This window comes from Peromyscus californicus, unplaced genomic scaffold (genome assembly GCF_007827085.1).
Source record: "Peromyscus californicus insignis strain IS unplaced genomic scaffold, ASM782708v3 Scaffold_15__1_contigs__length_86483966, whole genome shotgun sequence".
Lineage (NCBI taxonomy): Eukaryota > Metazoa > Chordata > Mammalia > Rodentia > Cricetidae > Peromyscus > Peromyscus californicus.
The window spans coordinates 71114231-71138824 of record NW_026294447.1 but is presented as its reverse complement, the minus strand read 5'-3'; the positions used below and the strand labels follow the sequence as shown (position 1 = coordinate 71138824).

The 24594-nt window shown below is 44.6% G+C and overlaps 1 long non-coding RNA gene across 1 annotated transcript; it reads right to left on the bottom strand.

Annotated features, from left to right (window-relative positions):
• Positions 1-557: 557 nt before the first annotated feature.
• Positions 558-24594, bottom strand: LOC128111106 (uncharacterized). Its single transcript, XR_008218479.1, has 3 exons — positions 22583-24594; positions 1808-4330; positions 558-1703 (listed from the first exon to the last, which is right to left on the bottom strand). It is a non-coding gene; the product is annotated as an uncharacterized LOC128111106 (long non-coding RNA).

Genomic DNA, 24594 nt, shown 5'->3' with positions numbered 1-24594 from the left:
ATACAGAGACAACTGGTCAAAGTGCAGAGATCGAGTATTTGTGGAGTGCTCAGCCATAGATGGGACATCTATATCACATATCTTCCCCCAAAGCTCAGAAAGCATTGCAGAGGAGGAAGCAGGAAGATTGTAAGAACTAAAGGCTGGGGAGGCCTGGTGTGAAAGAGTGTCTTCTGGACTTGACAGGATTATTACACTCGTTGAATTTACGGCAGCTGTGTTTGCCTGCACACGATCGATCAAGCCAGTGAACTTTCCAGCATGAGTGACAGAGGGGCACATGGGGCCCCACCTCTAGCTGAAGAGGTATTGAGTTGATGGTTGCTAGGGGAGAGCAGTCAGTTTTCTTTAAGAATGTGGTCCCTGGGAGATTGTCCATGCTCTATACCCATGTACAGAGGCAGCACTAATCAGACTCAAGGATGTGGTTTTAAAAAAAAAAAAAAAAAAAAAAAAGGCCAGGGGGCTGGAGAGATGGCTTAGGGGTTAAGAGCACTGGTTGTTCTTCCACAGGATCCAGGTTCAAATCCCAGGACCCATACACATGGTAGCTCAAAACTGTAACTCTAGTCCCAGGAGACCAACACCCTCTTCTGGTCTCCACAAGTACTACACACACACGGTGCACAGACACTCATGCAGGCAAAACATCCGGGTCATGACCCTTCCTCGCAGGGTAAGAGTGCTGCAAATAAACCAACACTCATGTACATACCTACCTGGTATGTGAGCACTGTACACCATGGGGAATGGCCCCCATAGGCTCATATAAGTGAATGCTTACTCATCAGGGAGTGGCTCTTTTGGAGAAGGATTAGGGGGGTGTGGCCTTGTTGGAGGAGGTGTGTCACTAAGGGTGGGCTTTGAGGTTTCAAAAGTCCTAGTTAGGCCCAGAGTCTCTCTTTTCCTTCTGTTGCCTGTGGATCCAGATGTAGGATTCTCAGCTCCTTCTCCAGCACCACGTCTGCCTGCACGCTGCCATGCTCCCCATCATGACGACAATGGACTAAACCTCTGAAACTGTAAGCCAGCCCCAGTTAAATGCTTTCTTTTATAAGAGTTGCAATGGTCATGGTGTCTCTTCACAGCAACAGATCACTGACTTGGGACATACAGGGACCACAAAAGTCAGAGAACAATACAGGATGATATGCCATCAGGAGTCTGCAGTCATCTAAGGAGCTACTAACCAAGAGCTTCTTCTTGGTTAGAATGCCTTAGAAGGGAAATTCTCTTTTTTAAATAAATTTTAACGATGGGAACAAAAAATACACCTGTAAGTGAAGCTTCTGAAAAAACCGCTTGTTCTTCCCTGTATCATTCCTCAAGCTTGACCTGCTCCTTGCGTTTCAGAGCTGGGTCTCTAAAGACAGCCTTGTTGACAACAGTTTGGTCCAAGGGGCTATCCCCAGAGGATCACATTGTGGCATGAGACGGTTGTAGTTATCCACTTTCACAAAGGACTTGATCTTTGATATCTTGGCGATTTTCTTCTTGCCCATGGCAGCTGTCACTTTTCAGGAATAGTGGTCCATTTCAGCCACTGTAATAGTGGTCCATTACACCAGGGCATGGCTGTAAGGGTGTGAGATGCCATCATCAGTGTTCTTCACGATGACGGCTTTGCATCCAGTGTAGCGTCCAGCCAGGACCAGCACCACTTTCCCAGGTTTCATGAACTTGTCTGTTTTGACAGCAAGCAGCTGAAAGGCAGAATGAAAATTCTTAGTAACCTACTCAACACAGGAGCCTCCACCACACATAGGAAAAACAACAACAACAACAACAACAACAAAACCCCACTTACATCTGTATTCACGCACTTGTCCACTTTTGCTATGTGTCTGTTTGTGTCTGTTCTTCCATAGTGTTCAGGAGTTGGCTTCCTTGCAATCCTGTTTCTGAACACAGAGGTTTAAGTGAGAGTTCCTCCCGAGAGTAACCTCAAACCGTTGTCAAGGACTTTAGTGCAGGTTATGTTTTAGACATTCTCCTCGACAGCTCTTTCCGTTTGTTTCATCCCTGTGCTGGCTAGCTCTATGTCTGCTTGAGACGAGCTAGGATCACCTGGGAAGAAGTACTCTTAAATCAAGAAAATGACGCCCTAGGATTAGCCCGTGGGCAAGTCTGTAGGGCATTTACTTGGTTGACGATTGATGTGGGCCCTGGGTAGTGCCATTCCTGAGCTGGTGGCCTTGGGTGTTGTAAGAAGGCAGGCTGAGCGAGCCAAGAGGCGTAAACAAGTAAGCAACACTCCTCCATGGCTTCTGCTTCAGTTCTCACCTCCAAGTTCCTGCCCTGACTCCTTTGAATGATGGACTATAAACTGTAAGATGAAACAAACTCTTTCTTTTCCAAATAGATTATGGATATGGTGTTTTATCATAGCAAGGGGAACTCTATAAGACGCTGGGTGGTGGCGGCGCAAGCCTTTAATCCCAGCACTCAGGAGGCAGAGGTAGTCAGATCTCTGTGAGTTCAAGGCCAGTCTGGTCTACAGAGTGAGTTCCAGGACAGCCAGGACTACTTGAAAATTCCAAACCAAACAAACAAGAAAAATCCAAAAACAAACCCTAAGACAATGACTGATTTTATTCTATGCGCCTTCTGTAGATACACCCTCTGCCCTCTCCCAACATCTCTTCCTATTTTATCTAAAGATCTTAATTATAGTTTAATGGGTTTTTTTGTTCAAACTGATGGAATGATAAAATCAACTAAAAGTTGTATGCTCATGCCAGTGCTTGGCTGGGAGAATGCTTCCCTTTGCCTGCTAGGCTCTTTGCATAAGTTAAGTTGCTATTAAAACAGATTAACAGAAGAAAAACAAGTCTCAAACTAGGCAGTGTTGGTACACTCTGGAGGCTGAGGCAGGCGGATTTCTGTGAGTTCCAGGCCATCCTGCTCTACATTTTGAGTTCCAGCCCAGCTGGGACTACATAGAGACTCTGTCTCCAAAAAAATAAAAAATAAAAATGATTTATCTGTTCTTTTTAAGCTTTTATTTATTATTTTTATTTGTGTCTCTGTGTGCCTGCATGAGTTTACAGGCATCACATGCGTTCAGGTGGCCCATGGAGGTCAGAGGATGTTGGATCCCTGGAACTGGGGTTACAGGTGTTTGTGAGCCACCTAGTGTAGGTGCTGGGAACTGAACCCCAGTCCCCTGAAGGTCAGAGGACAACTTGGAGTCAGTTCTCTTTCCACCACGAGGGTTGCAAGGCTTGAACTCAGGCCTTCAGGCGTGGGTGAGAGTGCTATTAACCTACTGAGTTATCATTCCAGACCAGATAAAGGAACCAAAGGATGATTTTAGTCATTCTTCTGAGCATTCATTTATTCGTTCATTTATTTGTTTTGTTTTGTTTTTGTCTTTCAAGATAGGGTTTTTCTGTGTAGCCCTAGCTGTCCTGGAACTCACTCTGTAGACCAGACTGGCCTCGAACTCACAGAGATCTGCCTGTCTCTGCCTCCCAGGTGCTGGGATTAAAGGTGTGTGCCACACATTCATTATTTGTAAATGAATAACTGCAGTATGCGGTTAAGTTTTATGATTCTTTTACAGTAGATATAGTAGTAAAAATAATAAAGTATAACCATAAAAGTAGAAAAACATAATAATAAAGCATGGTAAAATATAATAGTTTTTGAAAAGTAAAATACAATCACTTGAAACAGTTCTGCAAAGCATTTCCCCGGCAGAGCGGGTGGCTGACTTGGGAGTGCTCTCTGAAGTACATGTCAGGCAGTTCTTTGCTGTTGTGATGATGATCTGAGATTAACAGTATAAGGAGGAAGACTGGTTAGGCTCACGGTCTCCGGGGTTTCAGTTCACCGTTGTCACTTGGCTCTGTTGCTTCTGGCCTGTGTGGAAGCTGAACGTCATGGCAGAGAGCACGTGGTAAAGCATGTTCAGCTCATGATAGACAGAAAGGAAAAATAAAGACAAGAAGAACCCAGGAATAAGACACTCTTCGAAGCCCCCACGCTCACAACCCACTTCCTCTAATCAGGCCCTTCCTCCTAATATTTCCCAAATCTTCCAAAACAGTGCATCAGCTGAGCCTGTGGGGACATGTCATATTCAAATCATAACAAGAGTGAAGTGACAGTTCACTTGAACTACAAGCCCTTGCCTAGTGGTTCTTCAGTAGCCACAGGGAAAGGCAGACTGCTGGAGCCACGTATCTCCAAGTCTTTTTTGGATACCAAAGGAGCCCAAAGCATCGGTTGATTACCTAAGGCAGAGAGACAGAAGCTACTTTAAACAAGTGTCTAAGCCAGTTGTGATGCTGGGCCTCGTCTTCTCCTGGATCCTCACAATCTGAATCTGGAAACAGAAAAGGAAAAGGGGAATTGTAAGTAATGTCAGTTAGGATGCCCCTGCTTTTTCTGTAAAGAACCCCTGCTCTAAGCAATCACTCCACTCAACTCCTGTTTTAAGATTCTTGTGAAGGGGCTGGAGAGATGGCTCAGGGGTTAAGCATACTGGATGCCCTTCCAGAGGACCAGAGTTCAATTCCCAGCGCCAACACAGCAGCCCACAAATGACCATAACTCCAGCCCCAAGGGATTAGACACCCTCTCCTGGCCCCTGTAGGCATCAAGCATGTACATGGTGCACAGACATACATGCACACAAAACATCCATACACATAAAAGAAAAAAATGTAAACGTTTAAAAGATGTTTTTGAAATGACAAGCAAGGTGTTAGTACTGTAATAATGTCTACTCCAGTTTCCCCCTTACTGAAGGGAAAAAAAGCTTTGGGGAAATTCAACACTCACTTTAACAATAGTACTGCATACCAATTCACATTGAAATGTAAAACTAACTCAGTTAAGAAAACATTTAGATAAAATGAAATGGGCCATGGTAATGATACGATCTTTCAGTTATGGATCTCACATTATGAGGATTACAAATTGTTCCCTGGGTTAAGGTTCTCAATAGTCTGGTGCTACTGGCTATGATTTCACACATCTGTAATCCCAACACTCAAGAAGCAGAAGCAGAACCACTGTGAGTTTGAAACCAACCCTGTTCCAAAAAAGGACCTTTAGGAGCTGGCAAGATGGTTTAATTTTTTAAATTATTTTATTTTGCAGGATCGTAGTGGTGCACATTTTTAATCCCAGTACTCAGGAGGCAGAGGGAGGCAGATCTCTGTGAGTTTGAGGCCAGCCTGGTCTACAGAGTGAGTTCCAGGACAGCCAGAGCTACACAGAGAACCGCCATCACAAAAAAAAAAAGAAAAATTATTTTATTTTGTGTGTAACTGTTTTGCCTGCGTGTGTGTATGTGTACCACCTGCAAGGGAAGTCAGAGGAGGGTGTTGGAACTGGAATTATGAAGGGTTGTAAGATGCCACATAGGTACTGGGAACTGAACCCAGATCCTCTGCAAGAGTAACAAGTGTTCTTTTTATTGTTGTTGTTGTTGTTTTGGTTTCTTTTCGAGACAGGGTTTCTTTTGTGTAGCTTTGGAGCCTGTCCTGGATCTCCCTCTGTAGACCAGGCTGGCCTCGAACTCACAGAGATCCGCCTGCCTCTGCCTCCTGAGTGCTGGGGTCAAAAGTGTGCACCAACACCACCACCTGGTGCAACAAGTGTTCTTAATTGCCATGACAACCCCTCCAGCCCTGGTGTGATGGTTTACAGGTAAAGGCACTTGCTGCTAAGCCTGATGGCCTGAGTTTGATCCCCCCGAACTCACATGGTAGAGGGAGAGAACCAAATCCCACAAGTTATTCTGACTTCCACCTCGTGTATGAATGTGTGGATGCTCTGTGGGCACTTGAGTATGTGCATGCACACACACACTCACACATACCCCACTCATTAAATAAATATAAAACATTTTTTTTTTAGGAAGACCCCTACCTAGACATTTCATTAAATTAACAAATACATGGCTGGGCGGTGGTGGCGCACACCTTTAATCCCAGCACTTTGGAGGCAGAGGCAGGAGGATCTCTGTGAGTTTGAGGCCAGCCTGGTCTACCAAAGTGAGTTTCAGGACAGTTAGGACTGTTATACAGAGAAACTCTGTTTTGAAAAATTCAGAGATGGGTAATGCCTGGGGGGGGGGGCACTCACCAACCTAAGACAGAGCGCCTGTGTGGCCTGGGCAGGCGTCTCCATGACGGGTAAGGTGACCTGCTGACATCCCATGAAACCTAAATCAGAAGCTCATTTTTTAGTAAAAGGGGGACCTGTAGGGCCCTGGCCCCCGTTTTGGGTAACTGTTGCCTTGCTTGCTGACCTTGACCTTGATATCCTCCCTATGCTAATTCCCTGCTGTGTTCCACCCTCCTGAATGCTTAAGGGAAGTTTCTTGTCTGTGTATCCTGCACAATGGACGTTAACAGCTTAGATGCAAGATTGTAAAACATCGGTAGCGAACTTCTGCCCTCCGGGGTTCTCCCATTGTGCTGTAAGCCTGTATTTAAGACCTCCTCCCTCCTTCAATAAACGGCATTTGGCATTAAAAAAATAAATAATAAATAAATAAATAAAAATAAAAAAAGTTAACAAATACAAGTTGTACTTTTTTGTTGTTTTTGTGACAGGGTCTTATTCTGTAGCCCAGGCTACCCAGCTGTCCTCAAACTCTCAATAACCCTCCTATTTCAGCACTCAGCTCCAAGCTATAGGATACAGATATGAAGCACCTGGTTTACATTCTTTTATTTTTGAGATAGGGACCCACCACATAACCTTGACTGATTTCGAATTTACCATGTAGACCAGGCGGGCCTTGAACTACCTCCCAGAGCTCTGGGACTAAAGGCATGCACTACCACACCCAGCTATTTTGCATTCCATATAGATGTCAAAGACTACTGCTCACTCAGGCTCTAAAAACAAACGAAATACAATCTCTAGGCTCAAACCTAGAGAAAATATATGCAAAGAATTGTTAAATAGGATATAGGTAAAAGGGGCAAAAATTCTGGTACTCTAGCTAATAAGATGGGAAAGTGTCAGTACAGCAACACCATTCACCATGTGCTCTCAGATCTCTGTTCTGTACATTCCAGAGGATTAGCTAGAGCAGTGGTTCTCAACCCTTGGGTCACAACCCCTTTGAGAGTTGAACGGCCTTTTCACAGGGGTCACCGAAGACCATCAGAAAACAAAGATAGTAACACTGTGATTCATAACAGTGGCAAAATCACAGTTATGAAGTAGCAATGAAAATAATTTCATGGTTGGAGGTCACTGTTGGAATTCCTGGCCACTCCCCCAGCTACATGACTGCACATGTGCTGTCCACTAGCCAGGCAAGATGTTTAGTCATTCCAGGGCCTTATGTCCTACATAATCCATGCACTGCGTGGTCATGTGATTTGCATGCAGTGTGATCACATAATCTGCTCTCAGTGTGATTATGTAATCTATGCATATGTGCGGCACAGCCACATAAGCCCATATGCGCATGTGTGGGGGAAATCCACAAAAAGTGGGTCACAGACTCCTCCCACCTCTTCTTCCTCTCTCTCCATGCACAACCTTCCATAGGCCTAAAGCACATTCCCCTCTGTTCCTTCTCCTAATAAACTCTTACAGTGGGTTTTGTCCTACCTCGTGGCTTTTCTCCAATGGTAAACAACACCGCTTAATGAATAACACAGCGCTGCATAATAACTAACAGTCACCACAACACAAGGAACTGTATTAAAGTGTCTAGGAAGGTTCAGAACCACTGGAACAGAGGATGAGCTACAGCAAGTGGTCCAGGGGATGATGTACAATAGACATTTCTGGTTTCAAATGAGTGTTTATGAAGCACACAGCACGCAAAAGTCAAAGAACAAGGGGCTGGGGAGATGGCTCCGTGAGTGAAGGGGCTTGCTGCACAAGCCTGTCGGTTTGAGTTCCGTCCTTGGAGCCCACGTAAGGGTGGAAGGAGAGAACAGACTCAAGTCCTCTGATCTCTTCGAGTGCACCATGGGATGCGGACCCACACACAATAAATAATACATTTTTAAATTAAAAAACAGCAGAACATATAACAAGAAGCAGATAAGTAGAAGCATCAGATTGATGGTAAAATATACTCAAATCTCAAATCGGGCGCTTACAGCATCCAACAAACAGAAACTACTGAGCAGTCTGAGAGAGCAAACAAAGGCCACACCATCCAACAAACAGGGCTTGCAAACATCCAGCAGAAATGGCCTGGGGAGAGAGGCGGTCAGTGGGAGTCCCTGACTGAGGTTTCTCCATCAATGGGTTCTGGGCTCTCATCCTTTCCACAGACATTTTATACCATGTGACAGACAATAGTAACCTCTGTTCACCAGGATTTCTCCCTTGGGCTGTCCTCAAGGGCATGGGGTCTCACTCTATTCCACTGTTCTTTTTCCTTGTCATGGGGCCAGGGGAGCCAGCCCATCCCTGAACAAGGGGGTGGGGGGTGGAGGGTGGGGGTGGGGACACTTCAAAACAAACACGCTTGGATCTGGAGAGACAGGCAGTCCACTTCACTTCCAGGGCCACTTCCTGATAGGCTGAAACAACCCGTGACATTTTACCAAAGTACTTTCCTCGGGGTTAACTATCAAAAGTCACACCATAGGCTCATCTCCCTTGGCCTCTCTACAGCCTTGGGCGCTGTCAACTTCGGTCTCTTTTTTTATTGTTTTGTGGAGCTGGGGGTGGTATTCACAGCCTTGGGCATGTTAAGGCTAACATTCCACCACTGAACTGCACTGGAAGTCCATGCTGGTGCGCACATGCGTGTGTGTGTGTGTGTGTGTGTGTGTGTGTGTGTGTGTTCACTTGTACAGGCATGTGTGGAGGCCGGAAGTTGACATCATGTGTCCTTCTCAATTCTTCTCTTATTTTTTGAGGTAGGGTCCCTTACTGAATCTGAGCTAGACTGGCTCAAACAGTGAGCCCTCCAGGATCCTCCTGCCTCAGCCCCCTCCTGCCTCTGCCTACCCCTCAGCAAACCTGGGGCTAGAACCATGCCTGGATTCCTACGTGGGTGATGGGGACCCGAACTCAGGTCCTCATGTTTGTGCGCTACTTTGCCTCCTGAGCTTACTCTCCACGCCTTCCTCTCGGAAGCAGCCCCTTCCTTTGACCTCCTGGCGTTCTGCTGCTCCGCTTTCCTTCCCCATCTCTGCTGTGCATCCTCTCCTTGTTTCTTCGAGGACTCTTTTTTTTTCCCTAGTTTTCTGCATTAGTTATGTTTTCCAGCACTGTTCCAAAATACCCCACGGGAACAGTTCAAGGAAGGCATGGCTTGTTTTGGCTCCACGGTTTGAGGGCGCAGCCCACTACAGCAGGGAAGACATGTTAGCAGGAGCCCGAGGCAGCTGATCAGGAACCCCTGAGATGAATGGGGACTGCCGCTTGTTTTCTTCTTACCTAGCCTAGACCTCTGCCCCCTTGCGATGCTGCTGCCTTGGGTCTTCGGACCTCGGTTAAACCTCTCCCAGACACAGCCAGAGGTTTGTATCCATGGTGATTTTTAATCTCTTCAAGTTGACAATCAAGACTAAACATCTCTGTCCCCAAAGCTCGGGGTTCTTTCTGTGTGGGCGTTGAGGGGTGTCTCCTTTTGAATGTGTCTTTCTCTTCCTGAGCGACCTCATCTTGTCCCACAGATCCCGACTTGCACGTCTGTATCTCTAGTCCAGCTGTCTGTCTTGAGCTCTGTATACCCATGTGTGCTCTCTCCCAAGTGGCTAGCTCCACTTCAGGCTGGATATCCTCAGAGCTATTGGCTCTGACTCCTAAATATTCACATCTGTGCTTTTCTTTCCACTTCCTCTATTTTGACTTCATTTAGGTCATTGTTATCTTTTTCTTAGGTTTCCTGCTTCTGGTCAGATGCATTTAAAACCCATTTTATTTATTTCAGCCAAATATCTTGATTTCTTTTTCTTTTGGTGTGTGTGTGTGTGTGTGTGTGTGTGTGTGTGTGTGTGTGTGTTGAGACAGAGTCTCTCTGTGTTGCCTTGGCTATCCTGGAGCTTGCTCTGCAGACCAGGCTGGCCTCAAACTCACAGAGAGGTCAGTTTGGGCTACATAGGAAGACCCTACCTCAAAAACCAACCAACCAACAGAAGAGCATGACAAATATAATCGGATTCAGTTCCTGTAAAAAGAAAACACTAAAGCCAGGCGGTGGTGGCACATGCTCTTAATCCTAGCACTCGAGAAACAGAGGTAGGCAGATCTCTGTGAGTTTGAGGCCAGCCTGGTCTACAAAATGAGTTCCAGAACAGCTAGGACTGTTACACAGAGAAACCCTGTCTCAAAAAAAAAAGAAAAGAAAAGAAAAGAAAAGAAAAGAAAACACTAAGCTTTTTTACTAGTTCTTTCATTGATCTTGGGATAATCTCTTCCTCTTCCCCCACATCCTCCCTTCTTGAATGCCAGACAAGCACTCCCCAGGGGACTATACCCCAGCCCTAAACCTGAAATCTCTTACATAGCTTACAAAGTTCTATATGACCTGGTTTTTGTACGCAAGGGGTGCAATAACAGACATGGCTATGCTTGAGGTTTTTATTGTGGCTCTGAGAGAGAGGACAGCCAGAGGCATCTGGAGGAGTCCAGAAAAGAGAGAGAAAGAGGACTGGACATGGCCAGAGCTATCTGTGAGAGAGGGGAGAAGAGCATGGGAGAATAGAGAGAGCGTAGCGGGACTAGCGAGAGCAGGGGGAGCCTTGCTCTTATAAAGAAAACAGTTGGGTATCTGGGAGGGGAGCCTGAGGAGGCGAGAAGCCAGCATGCTTGGGTGAAGGCTTTGAGATGTATAACAAGCACTTGTGAGGGCGCCTCAGGCCAGCATGGACTTGATGTGCAGCCACAAGTATATGTCAATGGAGCCCTAGTCCCTGCTGCCAGAGGTCAGGGAAATGACTCCATTTTGAACTGGCTTCACAAGTTCCCGAGGAATGCTGGCTTTTATCTAACTGCCAGAAATCCTCCGATGGGCCAGGTTGAGCTCAACTCTGGATATTCGGACTGCCTCAGAGACCTAACAGTTTCACCTTTTGCCTCCACACTCGCCTCAGGTTCCTGGTTTCCATTTTTTATGTTTGTTTGTTTTATGTATATGTGCACGTGTGCACCAGGGAGTGCTCGAAGGTCAGAGAACAAGTTGCAAGAGTCAGATCTCTCCCTTCCACCACGTGAGCTCTGGGGGTCAAACTCAGGTCGTCAGGTTTAGAGACAAATGCCTTAATTCACCGAGTCCGAATTCCTTGTTTCAAACTTTATTTCGGTTACCAGAACACACTCTTTCCTTTTGTCTCCAGACTTGCACACACGGTGTTCTCACAGTCTGGGTTCGGTTCTTGTTGGTTTTCAGGCAGTTCTCACACTGTAGCCTAGGCTGGCTGGAACTCACTGCGTAGACAAGGGCTGACCTCAGACTAGCAGCTGTCCTTGATCCTCAGGTTTGGTCAGCAGCCATCTGTAACCCATTCTTCCTGCCGTCTGTCCGTCCGTCCGTAACTGCTAGCCTAATCTGGCCTGTCATCCTCCATATTTAGTCTAAACACCATTTCCTCTGACAGGGCTTAGTACCTCTGATCCTCTCTTCCCTCAACGCCTGCCTTGTCAGGGGTCAGGCTCTCTTCTGATATATTCCCATAGTATCCTGTACATTGTAGTGAGCTACTGAACTATAGTTATGATATCTTGTGAAAGTATTCCTAAAATACTTGAATAGCTAAAACTTATCTTGGGTCAACTGGTCTCTGGTCACTTAGACCAGCCATAAATTCCTAGAGCAAACTGGTCTCTGGACCAGCCATAAATTCCTAAACAATGTGTCCCTGACCTAAAGGTTATGGGAACCACCTGACCACTTAATTGCTATCTCTCTGCTTCTGTAAACAAGGCTTGCTTGCTGCAGATGTCCAGAGTTGCCTTTCTGTATACATCTCAATTGCAGTTTTTGCCTTTAAAAACTGGAACAAACTGCAGGTCAGGCTGCTTCCCACTACTCTGCCTGGGACAGCCCTGCTGGTGGTAAATAAGGACTCCATATAAGTCTTAATCGGGCATCTCTGGAGTTTTTCTCTTCAGGTACCCAAAACAACATCACTTACTGTAGCTGGAGACACTGTATATAACTAACTGCCAGGTGTCTTGTTTACAGTCCCTTTTAGACAAAGCTTGAGGAAGGAGTACCTATTCATGTCTTTCCTGTTCACTACTGGACAGCACATTTCCTACGTATATTTGCTCAGTGAACCAGTGAATAAATGAATGAATGAATCTATTGTCTATTTTGTTCATTTGGGTTCTTTGCTTGTTTGTTTTTTGGACAGGGTTTCTCTGTGTAGCCCTGGTACTCATTCTTAACTGTATATAATCTTTCTTTCTAACAAGATTGTAACTTCCAAGGGTCAAGGACTCTTACATTTCTATGACACAATATTTAGCACTTCTATATGGGTAAGTATCTAAGAAATATCCATTTGTTAAGTATGTATCATGTGTTCACATGTTTAGAATGAAGAATGAAGACTAGACAGATATGACCTTAATCATAAAGAAAACCCTGATGTGTTAGGGTTTTCTTTTTTTCTTAGACAGGGTCTCACTATGTAGCCTTGGCTGGCTTGGAACTTCTTATGTAGACCACACTGCCCTCAAATCATGGGGATCTACCTGCCTCTGACTTCCAAGTGCTGGGATTAAAGTCACGCACCACAATGCTCAGCCTCTGAGCCTCCAGTGTATCAATTTCTTTCTTTCTTTATTTACTTATTTGGTTTTTCAAGACAGGGTTTCTCTGTGTAGTTCTGGTGCCTGTCCTGGATCTCGCTCTGTAGACCAGGCTGGCCTCGAACTCACGGAGATCCACCTGGCTTTGCCTCCCGAGTGCTGGGATTAAAGGCGTGCGCCACCGCAGCCCCATAGTGTATCAATTTCTTAGTAAAAGATTGCTGTATTTCCAATTGCTAAAAAGTTGAAGAAAGGGCTGGAGAGATAGCTCGGCAGTTAAGAGCATTGGCTGTTCTTCCAGCGATCCTGAGTTCAATTCCCAGCAACCGCATGGTGGCTCACAACCATCTGTAATGAGATCTGGTGCCCTCTTCTGGCCTGCAGGCATACAGACAGACAGAACACTGTATACATAAATAAATACATCTTATTTATTTATTTACTTAATTTATTTATTTATTTTGGTTTTACAAGACAGGGTTTCTCTGTAGCTTTGGAGTCTGTCCTGGAACTCACTCTATAGACCAGGCTGGCCTTGAACTCACAGAGATCCGCCTGCCTCTGCCTCCCGAGTGCTGGGATTAAAGGTGTATGCCACTGCTGCCCGGCTGGAGTGCATTTTTAAATTATTGAATGATGGAGGAGAGCCCAGCCCATTGTGGGTGGTGACATCCCTGGGCTGGTGGTCCTGGGTTCTATAAGAAAGCAGATTTAGCAAGCCACAAAGAGTAAGCCAGTAAGCAGCACCCCTCCACAGCCTCTGCATCAGTTCCTGCTTCCAGGTTCCTGCCCTATTAGAGTTCCTGTCCTGACTTCCTTTGTTGATGAACAGTGATGTGGAAGTGTAAGCTAAATAAACCCTTATCTCCTCAACTTGCTTTTGGTCATGGTGTTTCATCACAGTTGGTAACCCTAACTACATCAGTCTCCAACATGAAAAAAGAGAGGAGAGAATAAATGAAACTAAATAATTCCTAGGGCCCAGTGTCTGGTCAGGGAGTAACTAGCTATCTGCTGTGGATGACTGATTGATAAAAAAAATGCTGATTGGCCAGTAGCCAGGCAGGAAGTATAGGCGGGGACAAAGAGAGAGGAGAAGTCTGGGAAGTGGAAGGCTGAGGCAGAGAGACACTGCCAGCCACTGCCATGAAAAGCGAGATGTAAGGTACCGGTAAGCCACGAGCCATGCGGCAACGTATAGACTAATAGATATAGGTTAATTTGAGATATAGGAACTAGATAGCAAGAAGCCTGAGCCATTAGGCCAAACAGTTTAAATAATATAAGCGTCTGTGTGTTTATTTTGTAAGTGGGCTGCGGAACTGCCGGGGCTTGGCGGGAGCTGGAGAGAAACTCTCCGGCTACAGCTATCTTTTGGGCAATTTGTGTGGAGCATCACCCTCATCCTAAGAGTCTTATAACCAGAGACATTAACAAGGAAAAAGCACAATATGCTTGTCTAACCATGCTTTATATAATATAGGAGACTTACAATGGAGATCCAAAGACACAGGGGGTCACTAGGGGTGCAGCTCAGTTGGTAGAGTCTTCTGCCTAACATGCAAAAGGCTTTGGTTTGATCCCCAGCACCACATGAACATTATGGTGTGTGGTAGCACACACTTGTAATTCCAGCACTCAGGAGGTGGAGACGGGGGTGGGGGGTGCTGGGGGGGTCGGGGTTCAGAAGATGAAGGTTATCTTTCGTAACTTAGCAAGTTTGAGGACAGCCTGGGATACATGAGACCCTGTCTCAAGAAACAACCAACAATGAATAAACAAAACCTGTCAAAAGGCAAAGACAGGAGGGCAAATGTCTCAGTCTCAAAGAAGCAAAACAAGACAAAAGACAAAATAAAGAACCTCAACAGATACTCAGAACACCAAAGCATGACCCTGTGGGGTATTATTTTCTAAGTACTAGTCATAAAGGTCAGATTAAAGAGTATCTATTCCTCTTGTTACAGAAAAATCATTCTTAAAAAGAAAAACTATGATTCATACAGATATAATTAATACGTGCCACACTCAGGATGCAGCTCAGTGTTGGAGCACTCATTCAGCATGTAGTAGGCCACGGGTTTGACTCTCAGTACCTTAAGAAAAAAAATTACTGGGTGGGTGGTGGCGCACGCCTTTAATCTCAGTCCTTGGGAGGCAGAGGCAGGCGGATTTCTGCGAGTTCAAGGCCAGGCTGGTCTACAGAGCGAGATCCAGGACAGGCAGACACAGAGAAACCCTGTCTTGAAAAAAAAAAAAAAGAAAGAAAAGAAAGAAAGAAAGAAAAAGAAGAAAAGGAAAAAAATGAACATGTGCTAAAGATTAACTGGTGAGGGAGCAGTAAAATAATACAACCGACTCTAAGGTAACCATCAAAGCTGGCACCCGGACAGACGAACGACAGCTAACCTGTCTAATGGATGCCACGGTGCCATCTGGGTGAGGAGAGAGGGAGCAGCATGTTCTAGGGCCCATTCTCATCTGCGTTTCTATAGGTAAGAATTTTTGCACAGTTTTGCAGCTGGACCATGTCCAACAAGCAAAGACAGTGTAAGAGGGGAAGACCTGATGGCATGGTGCCTGTCTACTGTGGCCTGTTTCAATATTTTCCCAATATCAATCTTTTGCTCACTGAAAAGTAATCTTAAAAACACATTTAAAATTGTTTTTCTCTCACAACTTTGCCTGACACAGATAGACCCTTAACTTGCCTTCTGACACAGAGCTTCAATATGTGACCTCTCAGTGCGGTTCTGAAAAGGCTTAAGAAAACGAAGGGCTTGGGCAGATTACGTTAACCACATGTGGGTGAGGCCTCTGGGTGCCTCACATAACACCATGAAGCAGAATAAAACCTCATTCTAGACAGCCACCTGCATGCTCTAAAAGCCAATCTGTTTGTCCTTTTTGAAAAATTTTAAAAGGTTTACTTACTTATGTGTATCTGTGTTTTGCCTGAATATATGTCCGTGCCTTGTGTACATGCCTGGTGCCTGGGGAGGTCAGAAGGGGATTCTTGGAACTGGAGTTAGAGGTAATTGGGAGACACCATGTGGGTATTGGGAATCGAACCTGGGTCCTCTGCAAGAGCAGTCACTGCTCTTAACCATTGAGCGTTCTTCAGCTCCTGCGATTTGCCTTTTCTAGTCAACATTATGTTTTTGACATTTTGGATCTGGTATTATGTTTGTTACAAAACACTGGTGGATGAGTAGGAGGTGTATCTCAGGTGCAGAGAGCTTGCCTAGCGTGTGCAAGGCCCTGGGTTCATCCTTAGCAACAATGGGGTTGGGGGGAGATGACTCAGAATAAGTGAATAAGCTCTTTGCTGCATCTTTCTGTGTTGCTGTAATGGTGCACACGAGTGTCCTATCTGATGCTGTCATGCTCCCAAGAGCATGAACAATGCCAAATAGAAAGGCAAATGTCAAACTGACTGGGCCGTGCTCCAAAGTCACATTAGACACTGTGATGATGAGGCACAGTCACACTGGTGGGTCTGAGATCATCGAGGCTCACAGAGTTGGGGAAATTGCTATGAGCCTCGCAGCAAGGCTGAACAAATGTGGAGTGATTCAGATCCCTGGGAAAACGGCAGAAAAACCCATGCCCATCCTTCAGTTTGGCTGCACTGTGGTCTATACCTCAGCTGGAGTTACAGACCACAGGGAGACACAGGGGGGAAATCTTGGGGTTCATTGTTCAGGAATGTAAAACAAACGTTCAAATAAAACTCATCAGTGTGGAGGAAGGGAAGGAGGAGGAGGAGGAGATGGAGGGGAAGAGGGAAGAAAGGAAAGGAGGAAATAAGTGTTTGGTTGGTACCAAGAGTAGGGATCGGTTATATGAGTATGGTTCATTATTAATTATTATAAAAGTCCCAGCTATCTATCCATAGAAACTACATACACAATCAAGCTCAGAGGTGATCAACACATGGCAGCAAATTTAGTAATTAAGAAAAAAAATTCCTAAGAAAGGTAATATTATTTAAGTGAAGAGAAGCCTCATTTGTGACAATTTAAAAAAAATGGAGCCATCATCAGCTACACTGGGAATCTGAGGCCAGCCTAGGATACATTGAGAGTTCCAGGACATTCAGGGTGACACAGTGAGACCCTGTCAAAAAGACAAACAAAACAAAACAAAATACCAAACGAACCAACCAAACTAGCAAAACATAGGGTTTCATTACATGGCCCAGGCTCCACTCAAACTCATATCCTCTCACCTTAGCCTTCCAAGAGCTTAAGATTATAGGTGAGGCTGAAAATCATGAGTTTAGCAATCTGGGATTGTACTTGGATTGTGTTATATACAACCTCTTCTACTAATCTACTTGGCAACCTAGCTCCTACAATCTTCCTGAACAATAGTATGTTTCTCTGCCCCTAATGACAATTAAATTTACACTATTTCCATTCAAATAATATTCCCAATCTATCCTGGTCTATGTCAGGGGCATGATCTAACCTGATCTGGTTTGGGACACATGTGCAATAAGACAAAACTATGTCTTCATGTAAACTTTTGAGGAAAAAAAGTCTCTTCATCATCTTATGTCTATGAATAAAACCTGATACATTATGGGTAAGGCCATGCACAGTAGAAAATGAGTATAAGACCTATAACCTATCAGTCAGAACAGAGAACTGCCTCATTACACCCATCAGCAAGTAAATTCTTTCTCTGGACTTTTATACAAGGATGTCCTTGAGTGTCTCCCACTGATCCACTGTAGTGCCTTCTAACTTTTTTGTGATGCTTTAAATAAATTCTCCATGCTGCTTGGCAATCTGTGTGGGCTTTATTTCAGTTCCTAGAATGAGAATCTGGAAAACTCTCCTGCCCAGCCTTCAGCCACCACATCCAGCTCCTCTTTCCCTTCTCTGTAACACTGGGGTTGAATTAAGAGACACTTTCTCAATTTTTAAACATTTTCTTTTGGGGATATACTTTTGTTTGTTTGTGGATTTTTTTTTTTTTTTTTTTTTTTTTTTTTTTTTTTTTTTTTAGACAGATTCTCATTATATAGCCTAGGCTGAACTGGAACTCATTATATAGGCCAGACTGGCCTCAAACTCAGAGAGATCCACCTGCCTCTGCCTCCCAACGAAAGGTGTGCACCACTACACCCAGCTTGGGTACACCCCAAAGGTCTCAACTTTTTCTCTAGATTATTAGAGATTCAAAAATAACTAATCTTGTGACTATGGCCAACTGAAAAGATCGGCAAATCCAATTCCTTAAAAGAATCAAAACTATGAAGATGGACAAGTTTATTCTAAGCAGTCATCTGTGTTCTGAAAACAGACCAGAGGAACAAAAATCTGAGACTTCATGCCTAAAGAACTGCTGGGCTCCTGCTGAGTCTGAGGAGTGGAGATGTTCTGACCTGGGCCTATTCCCATCCTACCTCACCACAACTCAGTGTGTAAAGGTTCTGGTAGAGGCAGGCAAATCTCTGAGTTCAAGGACAGTCAGGGCTACACAGAGAAACCCTATCTCGAGGGAAAAAAAAAAAAAAGAATAGGCAGCTCTTTTGCAGTTGAAGGAAGTACAACTTAGAAGGAAGGACCATGTCCATACTTGGTGACTGTCAATCAATGTGACTTCTCACAGGCAGGTCACCAAAAAGGAGGTCAAAGGGCTGGATCTACTAGCCTGAGGCTACAGTTATGGTGGGTCCATACACTGCTGAGGGTGAACATTTGTAAAGAAATCCCATGCCCTGTGTGATGCCCCTATACAATACTGATCCGAAAAGCTTTTTATTCAGGGTCCAATTTAGGAAATTAAATGGGGGAAATGGAACATCAAACATTATAAAATTCCTTAGAAATCAGAAGAGAGACTGAGGAGGTAGTTCAGAAATAGAGGACATGCTTAGCGCACACAATGACCTGGATTCAGTCCTCAGCACATGTGGTGCTCGCACAAGACTGCAGCATCTGTCTTGGTCATGTTCTCCCTTCCCCCGCCCCCTCCCACTTGCTGTGGGGAAGCAGCAGGTATTAGTACATGCATGGTTTTAGTCAGTTGCTGCCTCTCCCGTTGGACTAACACAGTCTTATGGAGAGGAGCTGAGGGAGGATGAAAGTCAGTAACTGGACCTCCAATTAATCTAACAGCTTGTGACTAGAAGGCCAGGTAAGAAAGCCTGGAAGCAGCCGGGTGGCGGCGGCAGCGGCGGCGGCGGCGGCGGCGGCGGCGGCGGCGGCGGCGCACGCCTTTAATCCCAGCATTTAGGAGGCAGAGGCAGGCGGATCTCTGTGAGTTCGAGGCCAGCCTGGTCTACAGAGCGAGATCCAGGAAAGGCGCAAAGCTACACAGAGAAACCCTGTCTCGAAAAACCAAAAAAAAAAAAAAAAAAAAGAAAGCCTGGAAGCAAATCTTTGAGTCTTTTCCTGAGACCACAGCCTAGTAGGCAGTTTGACTGCAGAGATCTTTAATGGAGGTATCCAGCTAGCTGTACTCCTAGATTCCTGACCCAACTTTGTGGAATAAATGTTGATTTGTTTGTTTTTAGTTTTGTTTTGGCTTTTGAGACAGAGTTTCTCCGTGTATCCTGGAATTCACTCTGTAGACCAGACTGGCCTCAAACTCACAGAGATTCACCTGCCTCTGTCTCCCTAGTGCTGGGATTAAAGGTGTGTGCCAACTCCCAGAAAAATGTTCATGTTTTAAGACACCAAGTTTGAGGGTGATTTGTATGCAGTAATAGACACAACACAATGACCAATCTTTAAAGATTATTCCCTTTTGTTTTTTGTGATGCTGGATATCAAAACCAGGGCTTGCCCATACTAGTCAAACCTTTTAAGAGTTTTTCAAGTTCACTTTATTTTATTTTATTTTTTTTGGTTTTTTCGAGACAGGGTTTCTCTGTGTAGCTTTGCGCCTTTCCTGGAACTCACTTGGTAGCCCAGGCTGGCCTCGAACTCACAGAGATCCGCCTGGCTCTGCCTCCTGAGTGCTGGGATAAAAGGTGTGCGTCACCACTGCCCGGCCAACTTCACTTTTTTTGAACTGTGTTTCCAAAGGCAGACTGATATTAATAGAGAACATATACTTAGGAGACAGAGAGAGGCAGGCAGATCTCTGTGAATTTGAGGCCAGCCTGGTCTACAGAGTGAGTTCCAGGACAGCCAGCTACAGAGTGAGAACCTGTCTAGTCTTGAAAAAAAAAATATGGAACATAAATTGGCAATCTTTTTTTTTGTTTGTTTGTTTTTTTCGAGACAGAGTTTCTCTGTGTAGTTTTGGTGCCTGTCCTGGATCTCGTTCTGTAGACCAGGCTGGCCTCGAACTCACAGAGATCTGCCTGGCTCTGCCTCCCGAGTGCTGGGATTAAAGGCGTGTGCCAGACTTTGGATTTTTAAGGTCAAATTCTAGATTCCATTAGTCTACATTCCAAGCAAAAAGTAGGCTAGTGAAACCCGAATTTTACTAGCAGAAGTAACAGAAGAAGTGAAAATACTTTTATGAATATCATGGGAATATGAACTTATTAAAGTCTGAAGATCAGTCTTGCATTAGGAGCTATGGGAGAGAAAATTACAGTATGAAATGATCAGATTCCTTAAGGGAAAGATTCACTTTCACTGAAGGCAACTGTGGAGATTTCCGGTCCAACAGGAGGCAACCCTGCACTTTAAGATCCTACAGCTGACCTCCTGTGGATTTCACTACCACCTTCACCCCGCCCTTTTGTCCTTCCTTCCATGGATCTTGAAGGCATTTCCTAGCAAAGAGCCAGCACATTCAACTTCTACTTAGAGCATGCTTTCCAGAGAGGGCACCCCTGACAGAGGATATTTTTCCTAGAGGCAGGAAGATTACTGTGACTTTGAGGCCAGCCTGGTCTACACAGTGAGTCACAGGACAGCCAGGGCTACACAGTGAGACCCTGCTTCCAAAAACAAGACCAAACAAACAAAAACACTTAATTTTCTGGGGCTGTGGAGATGGCTCAGCAGTAAGGAGACTTGATACTCTTCTGGAGGACGGCAGTTTGGTTCCCAGCATCCACATCAGATGGCTCACAACCGTCTGTAACTCTAGCTCCAGAGGATCCAATACATAAAACAAAAATAAAAAAACCTTTAAAACAAAATTTTTTCCTAAATGCTCAATTTGGCCAATACTGTACACTTAAGCATGAATTCAGAATTGTATTACATCATTTTTTTTCAGCTACGGTACTAAGTTCATGCAATAATAAAAGATAATGTAAAATCTTTTATAATAATAATTTATGATAATGTATAAAGCAAATCCATGCAGACAGAAAGTAGATTAGTGGTTGCCAGGAGCTGGAAAACATACTTGCTAATAGGTAGAGAATGATAAAAAAAATTATGCACTCAGAAAATGTGGATAGTGACAGCATTTGAATATTCTAAAAGTTGCTAGATTGTATAGTATGTAGAATTGGTGCTGGAGAGCTGGCTCAGCAGTAAAAAGCATTTGTTGATCTTGCAGAGGACTTGGATTTGGTTCCCAGCACCCACATGGTGGTTCACAACCTCCTCCAATGCCCTCATCTGACCTTCAAGGGCATCTGTATGCATCTGGTGTATGTACATACATGCAGGCAAGACACTCAAACATAAAGTAAGTGTTGGATTTTGATATGTGAATTATATCTCCATTAATAATGAAACACATTATCGTTAGGATTTTCTGTTAGAGACAAGGTCTCATTTTATAGCTCTCAATTGCTTCAAACTTGCAATCGTCCTGCTTCAGCTTCCAGAGTGTGCCACCGTGCTCAGCTCTCTAGCACACATGTCATTTTTCTTTTTTCCTACTTTTTGTTTTTTTGGTGTGGGCATGTATGTGTGTTGGTGGCCCAAGGTTGATGTTAGGAATTGTCCTTAATTTCTTTTTAACCTTATTCATGGAAAGACGATCTCTCAACCAAAGTTTGCTCTGGGGATCCTGTCTTTCCTGCTAAGCCTACCTGGCATTTCTGTGAGTTCTGGGGATCTGAACACCGGTCCTCACACTTACATGGCAAGTACTTTAACCACTGAACCATTTCCTCCCAGCTGGTAGCGTATAATTTTTTGACATAGCTCTTACGAATAATATACGACCGACATTTGTCAAGTACCTTGTAGGCCAGGTCTAATCTAGAGGTTCTGGGAGGCAGAGAAAAGCAAAGCCAGCAGTAATTCATGGTCCTTCACTGTGTCACAGACTAGTGGAGAGACAGGTGTGGTTTTTGTCTCCTATGTGATTGTGCTATTTCTTTAGAACATATGTTTGGGTCTGCATTTGTGTCATTAGGAACAATTATCACTGCCATGAAAATGTATTTATTCAGCATCAAATTATCTCTGATGCATGGAGTGCTGTCTTGAGCGGGTTGGACATACTTTAATTCCTTCTCCGGAGTAATTTGCAGTCTGAAAGAGACGACGACACAGGAAGTCAAATGAAGTCATTTTAATTTTAAAAAAAACCATTTAGTGACTGAGTGTATAAACATATCAGATTAAATGTTTGTTTATTAGAGATGCTTGAGTGACTGACACAATACACGTCACAGTGATTTACAGTAGGCTGAGGTGAGAAGTGTTGACACGTGCCTTTCGTTAAGTCTGGAAAACATTTATCTCTGGAACGGGTTAACTGAGGAGACAGGCTGCTCAGAGATCTACAGAGAGGGAAGAAAAGGGAATTCCAAACTCCCAGCAAACGTAGAAAAAAAGAATTAGGTATTTGGTCTCATTCGGCGACTTGTTCCTTTCCTTATTAGTTACTTAGTGATAACCTCCATTTCCACATTAGTGAAATGGAAATGACTACAGTAACTTTGAAAATAAAATCAAAGCCAGCAGTGGTGGCCCACACATTTAATCTCAGCACTCACAAGGAAGAGGCAGGTGCATCTCTGTGTGTTCGAAGCCAGCCCGGTTTACATAATGAGTTCCAGGATAGCCAGGTCTATGTAGAGGCACCCTGATACAAAACAAAACAACAAAACACAAGAAAATTAAATCATATAAAGGAACAAATCATGTAATGCATGGTATAAATCAAGTTAAGCATCACACAAATGATAGCAATCCTTAGTGTTAAGAGAAAATCTAGAAGGGGGGAAAATAAGTGAAAATATACCTGAACTCCTCCATTCAGTTTTTGAACTGCTGGGACCTAGAACTCATTTTAAGGAGAAAAGGGAGCCTCACATCAAAAGAGCCCAAACCAAGTTTCTTCTCTTTGAATTTTAGACCTAAGCTATAGACTATCTTTATTTTCTACCATCAATTTTATTCTATTGGAACATTTCCTTTTTCTTTTTTTTTTCTTCTGATTTTTTGAGACAGGGTTTCTCTGTGTAGTTTTGGTGTCTGTCCTGGATCTGTAGACCAGGCTGGCCTCGAACTCACAGAGATCCGCCTGGCTCTGCCTCCCGAGTGCTGGGATTAAAGACCTGCGCCACCATCACATTTCCTTTTTCTATTTTCATTCATCTGACCACTAAGAGATCAGGTCCTGCCAGAAGGTATTTGTAAAGTGATAACATTCTTCTAGCCCTTTCCTGAGGTTTTTCAAAGGAAGTGAAAATGTTTGGATGTGCTTGCTACCAGGGTCTCCAGTTCGTTTGATGGCTGCCCATTCGATGGTCGGTACTCATTTTTCAGCTATTCAATTTTGTTTGTTTGGTTGGTTTTTCAAGACAGAGTTCTCTGTGTAACCTTGGCTGTCCTGGAACTCTCTCTGTAGACCAGGCTGGCCTCCATCGCACAGAGATTAAAAGATTAACTCAGAGGGATTAAAAGCATGCATCACCACCGACCGGCTTCAACTACTCTGTAATTCTATACCAGTGTTAGTGCTCCGTCATTAGCTCTTGCTGTGATTTCTACAGCCGCCTAATTCAGAACAGTTTTTTAGGGTTTGTAGCTCCTGGAGATCCAAAATTATCCTAGAAACAAGCCTTGCTCAATCCAGTCCAGTTTATGAAAAAATGAGCTTAATGATTAAACTAAGAAATCAATACACATTCTAAACCATTTTTAACCAATCTGGAACGTGTATGTGTATATGTGTGTGTGTGTACATAAAAAGACTAAAGGTCCCTGGGCCAGCAGTCCAGAGAGAGCTTGTAACTCCAGTGCTTTCCTTAACTGGCTTAAAGACATCATATCCTCTAGGGTAGACTTCATATTCTCTAGGGACGAGTCCAGTGTTTTCCCAACCTATGGGTCACGACACCTTTGGGAGGCCAATCAAAACGAAAAACACAGATATTTACATTACAATTCGTAACAGTAGCAAAGTGACAGCTATTAAGTGGCAACAAAATAATGTTATGGTTAGGGGTCACCACAACATGAAGAACGGTATTACAGGGTCGCAGCTTTAGGAAGGTTGAGAACCACGGCTCTAGTTTCCCCACCTACAAAGACAAGGGTTAGGCTCGATGGTACCTGTCTCAGGGTAAGTTCCCAGCCTAAGACGCCGTGAGTACAACATGAGTAAAATCCCTCCTTGAGGTTGGGGCTGTAGAGCGCCAAAGTCAGAGCGCGCAGGCCGTGCCAGGGCGTGGGTTCGCGTCCCGGGGAGCCGAGGAGGACACCGGGGACTTGAGGGGAACTCACTGGATGTGAACTCTCCGGGTCCAGGCGGCGGGGGCGGCCGCGGAACACCAACGGGCGTTAATGTCTGTAAACTCCTTACCTAGACTAGCAACCCATCACGTGTCCCCGCCACTTCTCACCGACCTTGGGGGTCCACGGGATCCGGTCTAAACTTCAAAACCCCGCCCTCCGGAGGGGGCGGAGCCGGGTTTAGTCCTGCGCTTGCGTAGTGTGGTTCTAGGGCTAAGGTCGAGCCGCCCGCCGGCCCCTCGCGGTTCATCGAATCCCGCGAGATCTC